General features: G+C 36.2%; 1 protein-coding gene across 1 annotated transcript in view; it reads left to right on the forward strand.

The window, feature by feature from the left end:
- The window catches only part of ASCC3 (activating signal cointegrator 1 complex subunit 3), a 4,485,173-nt gene that overhangs the window by 3,619,321 nt on the left and 851,194 nt on the right, over positions 1-14,658 (forward strand). The window lies entirely within an intron of this gene.

Consider the following 14,658-nt stretch of genomic DNA (forward strand, 5'->3'; position numbering starts at 1 on the left):
TAATGAAGTACTTAGAGTAGATGGGCAAGAACTTCAAGGACTGTTAGCCTCTGGTAGTATAAATTACTTTATCGTATGCTCAATACATCTGCATGAAAAATCGCCCACTCACCAAAGCCAACTGAAGTAGTGTGCATCCATGTGTTGAAAAGATAATATCCAATGACACAGGTGAAGCTGAGGTTAAGTCCTGCACTCGGTAGCTGTGTTTTTTCTATCTCTCCCATGATGTAATAATTTGGAGGCAGTTCACTGATCAGGTGGGAGCAGCAGATTTTTATCATAATGTCTACTCTCCATATTATCTTGGAATGTTAATGACTTAACAGGTATAAACAAAAAGGAAGGAGTATTGAAAAAGTGCAGAGTGCAAATAGCATTGTTGCAGGAGACTCATTCGGGAAGAGATAAGCATGTGAATTTGACAAGGAATGGATTTCAGGCTTTTCAGCAGAATATCAGGGACAATGGAATTGCTAATGGAGCTCCAATAGTGATATAAGAGGTAAAAATTACAACAGTAGTTGATTTGTGGTAGCAGTGGCCTATTGGCAGGGGAGGAGGATTATGCTGGCATGTATTTGCATTCCACCAAAAACTGCTATTCTGGAGCTTAAGAAAATTTTGGGAGAAAAAAAAAAATCAGTTTTCGGCAGGGAATATTACTTATAGGTGGGAAGTGAAACTTGATTTGCAATAGTGAGGATGTATCAGGGAAACCTAGAATGGAAAATGTAACAAAAGATTGTAGCTTTCTGCAGAAATGTTTGAAAATATGTGGTATGGAAGATGTGAGTTCAGTAGTAGGAAGTCTGACATAATTCACATATTCCCCAAGGTACAATAACTAGGCTAGACTAGGCAGTAGTTATATTTCACAGGAACATATGTATTTGATTGAAAGCTGCAGCACACATGCAATAACTGTTTCAGATCATGTACTGATAAAATCCAAGATAGAAATGCAGGGTAATGAAGTAGAAATGAGATACTGACGCTTTCCCCATCTACCTGTTAAAAAGAGAGGAATTTAAGGAACGGGTTTTTTGTTATTTGAGAGTTATTAGGGAAGACAGAACTAGCTACAGAAATTATAGTTAGTGAGTGAAATAAAATGAAATATTAAAATAAGGTAGGAATAAAAGAGAAAAAGATATGGTTAAGAAGTAATAGAAATTATTTAGAGGATCTGACAAAGGTTTAAGTACTGCAAAACAAGAGGAATTTCACAGAACAAGAAAAGGTGCAAATACAGAGCACTAAAGAGAAAAAAGTATGTGTGGGTAATGTGCATGACTTTAGAAAGATTGCTGTTAAGCAGATATTTTTTTGATAACTTCAGAGCACAAATACTTTTAGCACAATGACTTACTTAGGCAAGATGAAGTAGAAGGGTTTGTTGGCAGTCATAGAGAGCCTATAACAAGAAAAATAACCAGAGATTCTGTAGAGATATTTTTGGAAATTTTATGAAAATTTCTATAAAGCAAAGAAATGTGGAAATCAAGAAGAAACAGGTGGAAATATTTATGGAAGATGTAATTATGCCAAGGTCTTAGAGGTAGATGAGGCTCAACAACTAACATTTAAAATAGGAGCTGAGGAGATGAGAGAAAAATGATGATGCATAATCAGTCTTCAGGAAAGTCTCCATTAACAGATTGTATTTTTGTGGATGATTGGTAGTTAGGAGGAAGAAAGTGATAAAGATCTAGAATAATGTGTTAAACAGTATTTTAAAAGGAAATGACTCACTAACATCTTGGAAAAAAACTGTGGTCACTGTATTACCTAAGGATGGTGAAGACCTGTCAGACCCAGCTTTTTTGTAGACCCATTTCAATTTTAAACAATAATTGTAAATTGTTTGTTTATACTAGCTAGAAGAATAGCAAAGGTGGTGCTAAAATTGATACATATGGATCAGTGTGAATTTGTGGATGGGAGGCAAATGTTTGGCAACATTAACAGAATAATAATCCAGTTGGAAGTAGACTGTAAGAAAATACCACTGTTGTTGGGTCTTGACGTAGAGAAAACATTTGCCAGAGTAAGTTGGGATTTTATGAGTAGGACAGTAGAAGCATTTGCTTTCTGTGGTACAATAATGCTAATTAAGAGGATATATAAAGGATCAGAGTAAAAAATTAAAGTGGGAGTGTTCCTCCCTGATAAGTTGAGTTTGAACAGAGGGACCAGGCAGAGATGTCCTCTTTCCCTTTTGCTTTATATTCAGAGCCATTGGTAAAGAAGATGAGTCAGAAATGCAAGGATATATTGGTATGGTAATCAAGAAAAGTTAGCTTTATTAGTAGATGATAGTATTTTGTACCTCATAAATCCAGAAAAGGACATATCTATGTTGCGGAACATTTGAGGGTATAAAATTAATGAAGATAAAACAAAGGCTATTGCTGTAAATTATGTACTTGTACACAAATTGGTTCAGCAATACACATATTTATGGGGATACATTAAGATGAAATATTAATAGTATGATTTAAAAATGCTTCTGTTATGGCAGCTAATCCTATGTAAGAAGAAAATAAACAAAAGATAAAGAAGTGTTTCCACTTCCAGTTGGCTCTCACCCATTTAGTTAGATGCGTCTGGGCTGTGTATGATGTATGAGTGCTGTGGCCGAAAATGTCAAAATCCATGAACATTCCTTATTTTTCCATTTTTTAGAGAGTTCACATTTGGGATTTACCAGTCTTTTCACAGAAAAATGTTAAATAGTATCTCTGCATGTATGAACTCGCAGCAAATTTCATTATGACAGCGTAAACACATTTCTTTTATGTACATAGTCACATGCATATAACATGTGTCCTTTTCTTGTCTTTTCTTACTGAATCATGTTAATCAAAATGGTTTATTAATTTCTAAAGTTGTTTTAATGTACGTACTTAACATTTGTTTTAGTTTTATATTGATTGTAAAATGTACAGAAACTGTGCCCTTTGTTGATCGGTTTACTTTTGTTGGCATTTATGGAGATATTTTGTATAGTCAACATCCTGGCATCGCTGTTAATGCAAGCTGACTATTGATAACTGCTTCATAATCTCTCCTGAATGTTTATATTATTTTCTGTGTCTCTTTCTTTTCACAAGTTTTAATAATCTCTTCATTATTTTTAACTTTTCCTTTACCTCTTTCCTTTTTCATTGCATTTTCCATCGTTTCACTTTTTTAATGTACTCTTTCATAACCTTCTCAGAATCACTGTCTCCATGTATTTTCCTCTCTATACTTTTCCTTTTAAAACACTGCTTACAGCTGGCTCTGTGGTACAGATAGATGAAACCCTGACTACTCCTAAGATGACACAGGGTAGACTACTGAGCTAGGTGCTGGACTAATCTGCCATGTGGTAGTGAGTGGTTATGAAGCTTTTTGCTTTACTGATGCCCATTGAAGGCTGGACAAATTTGAAAATATGTGAACATTAGCAGTGCAACTGTGACATGTGCATAACTGCAAAGCAGAGTACAGGTTATAGCTAGTGATGAGCACGTGCAGGACTGAATAAGTCCTAGGAACCAGTGCACATAAACAGCCACAGGTGCAGGGAGATAAAATTGTGCAGTAAATGCACCGCCTTGCTACTGAAATGGTTGCCATATAGGTAGTCCTGTGGCCTGGGGGCAGTTGGGTTCCACCCATAAATACAGGTGTCTCATGTTGTGGGGAGTGAAACCAGATCCTCCAGCTATTGGAATGAGGGCACCTCAGGTCGAAGTATAGCAGAGAGCATTGTGTTTGGTGAGGAAGGAAGACTGTCTCTGTCTGTATGGCTGCAAGTATGATGCTTACTCCAGGTGACCAAAGAGGGGTGTATTATTGTTCACCACGGAGAAACAAACATATTAAAAACATTTTTCAACTGTAAAATGATATGCAGAAATGTACAGAATGCAGAAACTGATGATGTGAAATCCTTTTGACCTCACCATCTTTTTCACTCAGTTTTTCCCATTTTTAAGCCGTAAACCCATGCAGCTATGAAGGAATGTATCTCCTTTTCTGTGGGTTTAGAGTATAGTATATACTTCAACTGCATGCTGCTGCTCCTAAAATAACATTGTTAATTGCCGCTACTTTTATTAACAGATACTTCTTAGAACTGCACCTTTTTACAAAGCTGCTCATTTTCTCCACTACCCTTCTGTCTGGTATTATTTCTTTCCCCAAACTGTACTCCTAAAATCATTAAAATCAGTTTTACTGTTTCTGTATTACCTATGTGTTACTACTTGACTCCTAAATCTTCTCTTAAAAATCATTTGACTGCTCTCTGTTATTTCTATATTACTGTCTTTCCCTTGCCCTGAAAACCTCTCTATTCTCTCTTATTTTCATCACAGACCTCTGAGTATCTAGCAAGCATTTATTCTTCCTTATTTTATGAGTACGTTTGTCATCCATTTAAGTTAAAATCTGCCCTACTCATTAGCTAAAACTTCTCCTTTGCATCTCTTAACTGTGTTGTTAATACTGGATGTGAACAAATAATGCATCTTAGAGTACCCTCCCCTGATTTCCCTTTTTTTTTATTAACTATTCCCCAAATAATCATTCATACTAGGTTTTGCATTAGATTTTTTTTATTTACGAGTCATTTAACCACCGATTTCCTGATCTATTTCCATCTACCCTTTATCAATAGTCAGTGTTCAACTTGTCAGATACTGTTCCTATATGTAAACATATTAATATTCCTGTTTCCTTTTCTGTTTCTTTGATGTACCACATTATTTTCCTTGTATCTTTCTCCCCGTACCTTCTCGTGCTACTCAAAAGACTGCTACACTTATTTACTCTTTTACACAAGTTTCTAGTCACCATCTTATAATCTGTAGTAGTTCCCTCCATGTTTTTTAATGAATTTGTTTATTCATTTATGTAATACTGGCATTTTCTCTACTTCAGCCAAACCATGTTTTCTGTATACCATGTAACACTGATGACAGTTTCTCACTTAAATTCTGTAACGGTCATTCACTGTCATCCATTGTAAGTGTTCTTTTATCTTGGCTCCCTGTCAGAAGTATGAGACAGTTACTTGAACTCCCACAACTCTGAAAAATTAAATGCGACTTTACTCAAAAGATGGCAAATGTCAAAAACTTATTGCAAAACCTATGAAGCACCTCCAGGTGTACATTCTCTCAAGTTAACTTTAACCATATGCATACCAGAACATGTACTTCTGCTACTTAATACACTAAGTTCAAGGACCTGCATCTTTGGATGGGGTATATATTCCCTCATTTACATTTATAGGTGCACTCTTCCATGTATTGAAGTTATGGTCCTCAGCATATCAACATGCATTCTTTTATCAACTACATATTCTCTTTAATGCCTTTTGAAATTCCTCTGTCTTTATTTGTTGCATTCTGCTCAACTTTTTTTTCTTTTATTATTTATAATAAACTTGTAATTCCACTACCTAAAGTGGCATTTTCTTTTGTCCCTTCACTAGTCTTCTCTATTATTAAACTTTTTTTTATAAAAATACCATTCCTTTCTCTTCTTTTAACAGTGGGCGAGGCTGTTTTTTTTTTCCTTCCCCCGGTGTAGCACCTTTCTCTTGTAAATAAATGTGCTAAGCATAGATTTATAGGTATATACTAGGCTAACAACCACGTGGGCCATTATAAACCAAGCCATGCAATCCAACCCAGTTGTGTCCCTATGTATTATGGGTGTTTATTAGGAGGGTATGTTGGTTAGTTAGGAAGCTTCTAGAGGATATGTGTGGGATTATGTTAGTTTGAGCAATAGTGTCTGCCTCTATCCGAGACATGGAGGGGGCCCGACCCTGGATACATTTCTGATTTCCCATCCATTGATCAAGGTTATGCTTAACTAGGGTTAGGATTAGACTCTGCTTCACATGGATATGGAGTCTGTTCCAAAACATAGAGATACTCTGAGACACATTTCTGTCTCATCAACATGTCTTACTTAAGTTACAAGCAAAATTTAAATCCTTGGATGTGGTGGAAGTAATGCTTTTGTTTTTCGAATGTGCAAAAGGTCCATCATAGCTGGATCCAAAGATACTTTGTGTGCCAGGCATAGATTACTTGTCAATAATCTGTAGGAGGCAGAATATAGAGAGGGGGCTTTAAGGCGATCTGGATAGGACAGTATGTTTATACCCTGGATCCTGCCAATCAGGAACCTTTGTGGGCATTCCAACTGTTGCATATTTCTGCTCAGGTACATGCTAAAGGGACATTATACTCGATGATGGGTCTGATAAGGGCCAGATAATGTAGCAGTATGACTTTCTTGGACCTGGACACCATGCCCTTACTTATAAGCTAGGCAACATAGAATGATTTCCTTACTACTTTGGCCACATGTTGGTTAAAGGCCAGATTCCTGTCTGCATATGTTCCCATATCCCTGACTACTGGGTCAGCTCTTAGGAGTGTCTTATTGATGGGGTAATTAGCCTGTGTGTCAGTTTTCTCAAAAGGCACTATAATGTATTTCTTGACATTAAGTTTTAGTTTGTGACTTCGGCATCAGTCATTTGTCTATATTAGACTCTCTTGTAAGATGCGTGTTTAATGGGAGGTATCTGTGATAGCTCCCAGTTTGCAGTTATTTGCAAACATAGCCAAAGGCCCTTGACATTAGCCTTTAACTCAGAGAAGTAGATACCAAAAAGAAGCAGTCCCAGCATGGAGCCTTGAGGTACCCCAATAGTGACTTGTCTCTTAATGGAGGTAGTATCCCCAGTCTGGACTTCCTGTGTCCTATCTGTGAGTCAGCTGACAATCCAGTGAGTTATGTAGGGATTTATGCCCAGTTTGGTGAGTTTATCAACTATGCCCAGTGATGTTTTACATTGAATACCTTAGCTAAGTCCAGGTAGGCAGTATGCACAGCTTTCCCCCCATCCATTGCCTTGGTGACCTTCTCAAAGAAGTCCACCAGGTTTAGTAGGTATGACTTTCCTTTGACAATGCCAATTTGGGCTTGGATCAGTATCTGGTTGCTTATGTCTTTGTTGATCATTTCCATGAAAATTTGATTTTCTTCCATATCACTGTTGCAGTATTACTCCTTACATAAGGGATCTCCTGCCAAGGATAGCCAAATGTCCGGCCATTATACCAAAGCCTTTAGATGTTATAGATGACGTGCATCACACACATGCTCCCCGCACAAGGTGTAGGGCATAAAGATGATGCACAGATGTACATACCTCAGAAATGAAAATCTCCAGGAGGAACATGTGCATCCAGGAGGAGGAAAAAGGAAGAATCCTTGTTCAGGAAGGCGAGGAATAGGGCATTGTGAAGGAGGGAGGAGGGAGGGAGTGAATACTGCAACAGTGAAGAGAAGGTCATCTACTGTTATGGTAAGATTTTAAACAACTGTACTATGTCCTTCCATATCACTGTTGCAGTATTCCTTATGTAAGTTAGAGTACAAAAGCTCAAGAGGAAACCTGGGAGGAGGAAGGCACTGATGAGCCCTCTAGAAACCCATGGAGGGATAGCCCTGGCAAAGCCAGCTCTTTCTCTGGAAACAACATCCAAATTGTCATGTTTAGTAAAGGTATGGACAGAAGTCCAAGTAAGTAGATTTAAGGATGAAATTAGTATCCAGTTCTTAGAAAAATGCACCATAGGAAGCAACAGCTCTGGTAGAATGAGCCTTTACAGAGGCAGAAAGACATTTAGAATTACAGGAGAAACAAAAAGAAATGGCCTTAGAAATCCAGGAAGATATGATTAGTTTAGGGTAAATTATTAGAGTTAAGAGCAACTCATTGACCACCTTGGTCATAAAAGAAGGATTCGTATGCAAAAACACCCTGCTCCTTTGAAAAAAAAAAGGAGGAATAGCAATAAGAGCCTGAAGTTCAGATGCTCTGTTAGCTGAAATAATTGCCAAAAGAGTAACAGTCTTCCAAATACAATGTTGCAAGGAAGTTGAAGCTGCAAGCTCAAATTCAAATTTTCAAGAAAAAAATCAAGGTCCCAGGAAGGTAGAATAAGCTTCCTGGGAGGCTTGATGGGAACGAAGCCACTAAGAATACATCCACATATTTATTTTAACCGCAGCACTACTACTTTTGATATTTTTTTCTTGTTTTATGTTACTAAAAATTAATTACAGAAACCTCATGCGTGCATTATATTAACAAATGACAGACACCTTGTATTCCTTTATAAACCTTTGCTGCTTGTTTTTATTTCTTCCTAGTAGTTCACTTTCCTTCCTTCTAACTACTTTCATTGCTTTCTTTGTAATTGAACACTTGGGCCTGTCCTTAAATGCCTAAAATCTCTTTTCTTCTCCCAGTTCTCTCATGTCTCTCAAAACCCTTCAGTTTCTTTATTTTTTCATGTTTCAGTACCTCCTTATTTTTAATTTCTTCTCTCACCATCCTGGCTCTCGATTTTCCTCTTTGGTGTTATCATGTAACACTACTTCTTTTAGTTCATATTCTCTCCTAATTTCACAGGGTGGCCAGAAATTGCTTTATTTTTGTCCTCATTTTCTTAGCTATGCATTCATGTCTTGTAGCCCTTTCTCATCATGAAAAATATATACATATAAAAATGTGTGTATATTTTTTATGTTTATATTTATATGATGATCTTGATTAGAAATATTTACACGTAACCCTTATAGCAAATCACTGCTTTCTTCTTTTTGTGCCATCACATTGTCCAAATTACACTGTTTTTCTATTCAGCTTTCATTGTTGCATTCCATTCCCATCCTTTACACATTCAGCTTTTGCCATTAATTTTGCAGCGTTGATGTTTTTACAGTTCTCCATCATTGTTTAATTTCTGCAGTTTATACTTGTTTGATTCTGAAAAGAAAAAATAACTGCTTATTTTCTTTTAGCAGAATTTTTTGTATCTGTTGCACAAAATATAATTTAACAGGGTAAACAGTCTGTTTTATTTATTTCTGCATAGTTAGTAATAAGGTAGTTTAGAACAGTATTGCCGTGTATCCTATCTAATCTCCTGTTGTTTAACAAATCAAGTAGGCCTCATTTGATGAAGTTTAACCAGCATCCCCATATGATCTGTAAAAAAATGCATCATTTTAGTCTTTGTGTCTTGTGGAATTGGAATCCAAAAAAAAAAACTTTCCATCCCAGTTAAGCAAATTTCAATTATGTATGCTTTTTGTAATAAGACAATTGTAAGATACCAAGCTTACGTATATATCTGTACCTTCCTAAATGTAAAGCAAGCTTTGCACGTAAATGTATATTGCTATCATTATAATGTCATCCCCTCACTTCACTGGTTTATACACTTTTGTATTTTTAGCATTGCACGTTATTTGTATTTTATTCACTGGTACTTGTTTTTGTTGTCTTATGTACTCTGCATGGCTAGGTAACTTATTAACCATGGGCTAACACTGAAATAGGTCAGAAATGATTAGTGCTCTAGCCTGGTTAGTAAATTCAATAAATTACTAAAATCCAGCAATCTGTTATATTCTTTTTATCACAGTTTCTCTCTTCTTTCTAATCATGCCACCCTATCCACATTCTGTGCCTAAACCTGTAAAACTAAATATAATAGTTAATGTGTAAATTTTCCTCATCAGTTTCATGCCATTTACATTTCTGCTTGCTACTCCTTAAAGCATATTACTTAAGGGGTTACCTATACATTTTCTCTCTGCTGGTGGACTAGCAAGTTAAGTGCAAAAATGTAATGTCATGGTGAGTTTTGCTGCATTGTATTGTTACTGGTGGTACCCTTTACAGGATTTTCCCATTTTCTTCACTGTGGTGTGACCATGGTGGTGTTATATATAACTTCATGGGTATGGGATCCTGCCACCCCACATTGTGGGGGGCTTGCCCCTCCCACAGAAAAAAACATTTTTATGTTTTTATTTTAGTTTCTTTAGTTCTCTGTTTTCAGTATTTTGTTTTTGATAATACACAGGTAAACCCTTGCTCAAGTCACAATCAACTGCATTCATTACTTGATATACTCTGTTTCTTGTATGCACAAAACCACAACTTCTGCATACAGTAATATAGTGGGTACCTCATGTCCCCTATTTTCCAAAGTGAGGAAATCTTAACATTTCTTTTGTGCTGCTAGATTTATACATAGCCTGTATGTTGCAGACCTGAGCAGGAATGCTTGATTAATCTTCTTATATAATTACAAGTTGCCCTGTGTAACCATTCATTATATCCCAAATTATATGATGCACCTCAAGAACCCACTTTTGAGAAAAAAAAATGTCCAAAACCATATGCTTGTAAAACTTTCTTCAGACACATATGATGTAGTCCGTAATATGCCTTATTAGCATTCTTATTGCCAAACATTTTTTTTCAGAAATACTTGTATATTTTATAGTTGTAAATTATTTCACTAATCAAAAAATATCTTTATAGGTCTTCTCAGAATCCATCCTCCTACTTGTGCCACTACATTTATCTTAACTTGTAATTCTCTCCTCCAAAATTTTTGCTAATGATTTACAATCACAGCTAACTAGTGATATTGGTCTCCAGTTTTTTGATTTTTCTTTTCATTTTTTTCCACAGAAGTGATATCATTCCTTTAAGAATAGGTTTCTCCCCATTTCTTCTTAGTGCCATTCAGTTAATAATTTGTTAAATGTTTGCCAGCAAACCTATCAAGATCTTATAATAACTATAGCAAATTCCATTTGATATTGGAGTGCTACTTTTGTTAACAAACCTGAGTAACCTAGTTTTTTTTTTTTTTTTTACTAACTATTAAAACTCTGTTGACATTTCCAACATCGTATTGTTTTATCTATGTGTTTGTTTCTCCAGCATACCTTCAAAATTTCTGTTTTTGACATTAAAATTATATTGCAGGGGAAAAAATCTGTAAAATGTTGCATCATCTTATTTCTTTCCTATCATTTCCATTCTTGCTGATAAAACGTCCATGTATTGTCCTTCACCCATCTGTAATAATAATGTCAATAGGTCTTCCATTGTACCTTTAATCCCAAGTGCTTCCTTAGTGTCACGTGTAACTCTTATATCTGTTTTGTTACCTCCTTTTCCTTGTCTTTCAGTAAGTTAGCTTTGTCATGATGTTGCAGTTATATTTTTTCTTGTCTGCTCTCCCTTCTGCAATTCTATCCTGTTTTCCACTTATATTCTCTGATTAATTTTCTTTTAAGGTCAGTCCAGCAACTTATCTGCTTTTCATGAAAACACAGTAGTTGTAGATACTCCTGCCATACTCTATTCATATAAGGCACAATCTGGTATTTACTTAGTTCAATAAAGTTAATAAATTCCTGTCCATATATTTGATTGTCTTTCTGCTTTTTATACTTCCCAAGACATATTTATGATCTGTGAATCATGTTTCATCTTCTGTAGTTTATTAGTGTAGTGATTTAGAATAAATAAAAAAAATAATGTCTGTCCTGTAGTCCCCTCCTTCATAGGTATGACTTGATGGACCTAAAATGTGCAGTTCATTTCTTTTATTCAGCTTTTTGCAGAACAGTCCATTTTTGCCCTTGGTTTTTCTTTGTTTCTTTCGAATGCCATCTGTCAACGTTGTTAATCTGTCTCCCCACATCAAATTATAATTTCTGTTAGATGTAGCTGCAGGCACTTAAAAAATCTGACCATAATTTAGAATATACTTGAATAAGAATCATAACTATTTTTAATGTATTTGAGAAATTAATTCAAGAAATTCACCACAAGAACAAATCTCTTGAATTCATTTCCTGAACACATTGCCAAGTACTTATTATTGGGTTGATCATTACCTTCTTGGAGCTTAAACTGCCCAAATCTACAATTTACTGGGGGCACACAAAAATAAAATAAGGTAGGAGTGTGAAGTGCATTATAGCTGTGAAAGCTGTAACACAGTATTGTCACAAAGACTGTGGGCAAAAGTGGAGTATCCCTCTGATGAAAAGCAAAGTTAAAACACTTTTTTGTGTGACGCTGTGAAGTGTATTACATCCTTTAAAGCTATGAAAATAATTCTCACCCTGTTATCCTGTGGCTGCTTGTAATGCTTTAGCATGAGATTTGAGCTTAACAACAATGAGCAGTAGTAAACAAATACCTTTCATATACCAGAAAAGTGCTTAACAAAGTTGTCTTCTTCCTGATTCCAGAGTGTACTTGTGTCAGTCCATGTACTATGTGGTGTTAATGTCTGTTCCTTTGCTTTCACAAAGGCAAAGCCCTTCTCATGTCAGGCACATTAACTTAAAAAAGGTTCACTTGTAAACCTCATAAAAAGAATTTATATCTCTAACTGCTTTTCCTCCTTGAAGGTCATTACCTCTGTCTGTCTGCCATAGTAGTATTCTTTGGACATTCCACACACAAGGTTTTACTGAGTGACAAACTAGTAGATGCTATTTTATGTCTACCTTCCCTATATTCATACAGAAACCTTGTGGGCAGCTTACATTTACATGCCCACTAATTTCACAGTTCTTGCATATCGTAGAACACATTTGCTCTTCTGAATAAAAATTGTGATTTTGTAAATGTTTCCAGTCTTCAGTTTTAACAGATAATTCATTATTTTTTTCTCAATCCTAAGTCCATATTCCCAATATGGCTTTAACATGCTGGAGATGCAACCAAACAAACTTTGCCTGTTTCTTGCACAGTATCTTTTTCCCACTAAATATACATTTCTTGTACAAATCTTGAATTCTACAGTACCTACTTAAATGCAGTTTGGATAGATAAAATTTATCTCAGGATGCCCTGAGTTTTCTTTAAAATTCCACACAAATATGCAACAGAGCTTTCTTAATTTCTAAGCTAATGTCATCTATGTGCTGCATTTCAAGTTGAGCCTATGTCCTTATTTGAATGCAAACCCCTGTAGCAGCAATTGCAATTCACAGAAAACATGCCTGTCTGTGTCCCTTTCCTCTTACTGTAACTATTGAAATATTAGTAAAAGTTATGTCTCTTTGAGTCTTAATTCCAACAAGCCCTCATTCCAAGCTTGTGTTCTTCCTGATTGCAGCTACTTTTGACAGTTTCCAGATGTTGATGGTTTACTTGTGTTCTCAGTTGCCCTGCCTTGTTATGGGAGCAATAGGACTTCTCACACTTTAGAATGTAGAATGCTGTCCATGTTTTCTGTCTCAGGACTCACTATAATAGATGCCTTAGCATAATCTTTGTCTTGGTTTGTCTTCACACTGGCACTTTGAGATTCATCAGATGATTTGCAGTTTCCATAACGAAATTCATGCTGCAGACTGTCCTCCTTCCTGAAGGACCAGTAATTATAAAAGCACTGTCCTGTATAACATCAGCCTCAGCCATTCACATTATCTGCTGTGTCATTCTTCCAAGCGAAATTCTGTCCAAAGCCATCTTTCTGAAGAGCAGGGGAATTTCCTTCGTTTCTTGACTGCATTTCCTCATTTGTATAGGTACCACCTTGGAGTTTACCCAAAAATAAGCCACATGCTTATTGGGATTAACCTGGTCAAGAATTAAATTGAATTAATTCTTGTTTATACGCATTACACGTTTTATGGGAGTGCATGTCTATAGCTATCTATCGCTCAATCTATCTACCTCTCTATATGATTGTCATTATTGATCAGCAGTTATATGACCAAAACTTAGTGACCCTGCAACTGCATGACATACAAAATGAATGAATCACAAACCACTGACAACTTCTCTCCCACAGTCAATAAACCCCATCTACAAAACTAAGATCGAACATTATTTAGATACTGTTATTGTTAGTGAAACTGGTTTAATAATGTAATGCATGGGGTTAGGGGAAGAGGGGTGTGGTTAGGACTAGCACACAAGTAAAGGTGGGCATGGGGGGCTTTTCTTCACTGTTCACCCTTACTTACTTGTGTGCTAGCCCTACCACCATCCCTGCACATTATGTTACTAAAAATCTTTTCCCTAACTGTACCACTGCAGAAGACAAAAGGACACAGTACACACACAAGACCAAGCAGACACAACACTAAATTTTGCCCTATCAGCGAACTCTAACCCTTGAACATGTGAGCTTGCACACTGCCTGCTGTAACTCGATCTTGCACATTTATTTATTTATTTATTTTACATTTGTTGACCGGGCTGGTCTTGCTGGATACATGTCCATTTTCAGTAGAGGCCCGGGGAGAAAAGCTCCACATAGAGATACATAATAATACAATTACATAAAGGTAGTTATACAGTGTTAAGAAAAAATATTTAGGAAATTTAAGATAGTACAGTCAAAACGAAAATCTTTTTTTTTTTTTTTTTAATAGTATTCCAGTATTCCACATGTTCATAACCACCACTTTTTCCAGTCAAACGTTCTTGCCATACCTGTGCTATCTAAAACTTGAATTCAACCAAATATGATTTACCCAAATGTACAGTTGGACATTTGTGCTGTTGCTCATTTTTGCACTCACACAAACTTGGTGTAGAGCACAGGATCTACTGTGCACCTACACAGATGCACTGAATCTCAACGTGAAAACGTTGAAACTACAAATGCTGACAGGTTCTGTGCATGCTCCAGGGATTACTCCAGAGAAGATCAAATCAACTACAAGTGTTTTTGCAGGATGACAAGTCCCTCCCCCTGCTAATTATATATAAGAACTCTGAGACAGCAC

Source organism: Protopterus annectens, chromosome 1.part0 (genome assembly GCF_019279795.1).
Source record: "Protopterus annectens isolate FY-2018-M chromosome 1.part0, PAN1.0, whole genome shotgun sequence".
NCBI classification, from domain to species: Eukaryota; Metazoa; Chordata; order Ceratodontiformes; family Protopteridae; genus Protopterus; species Protopterus annectens.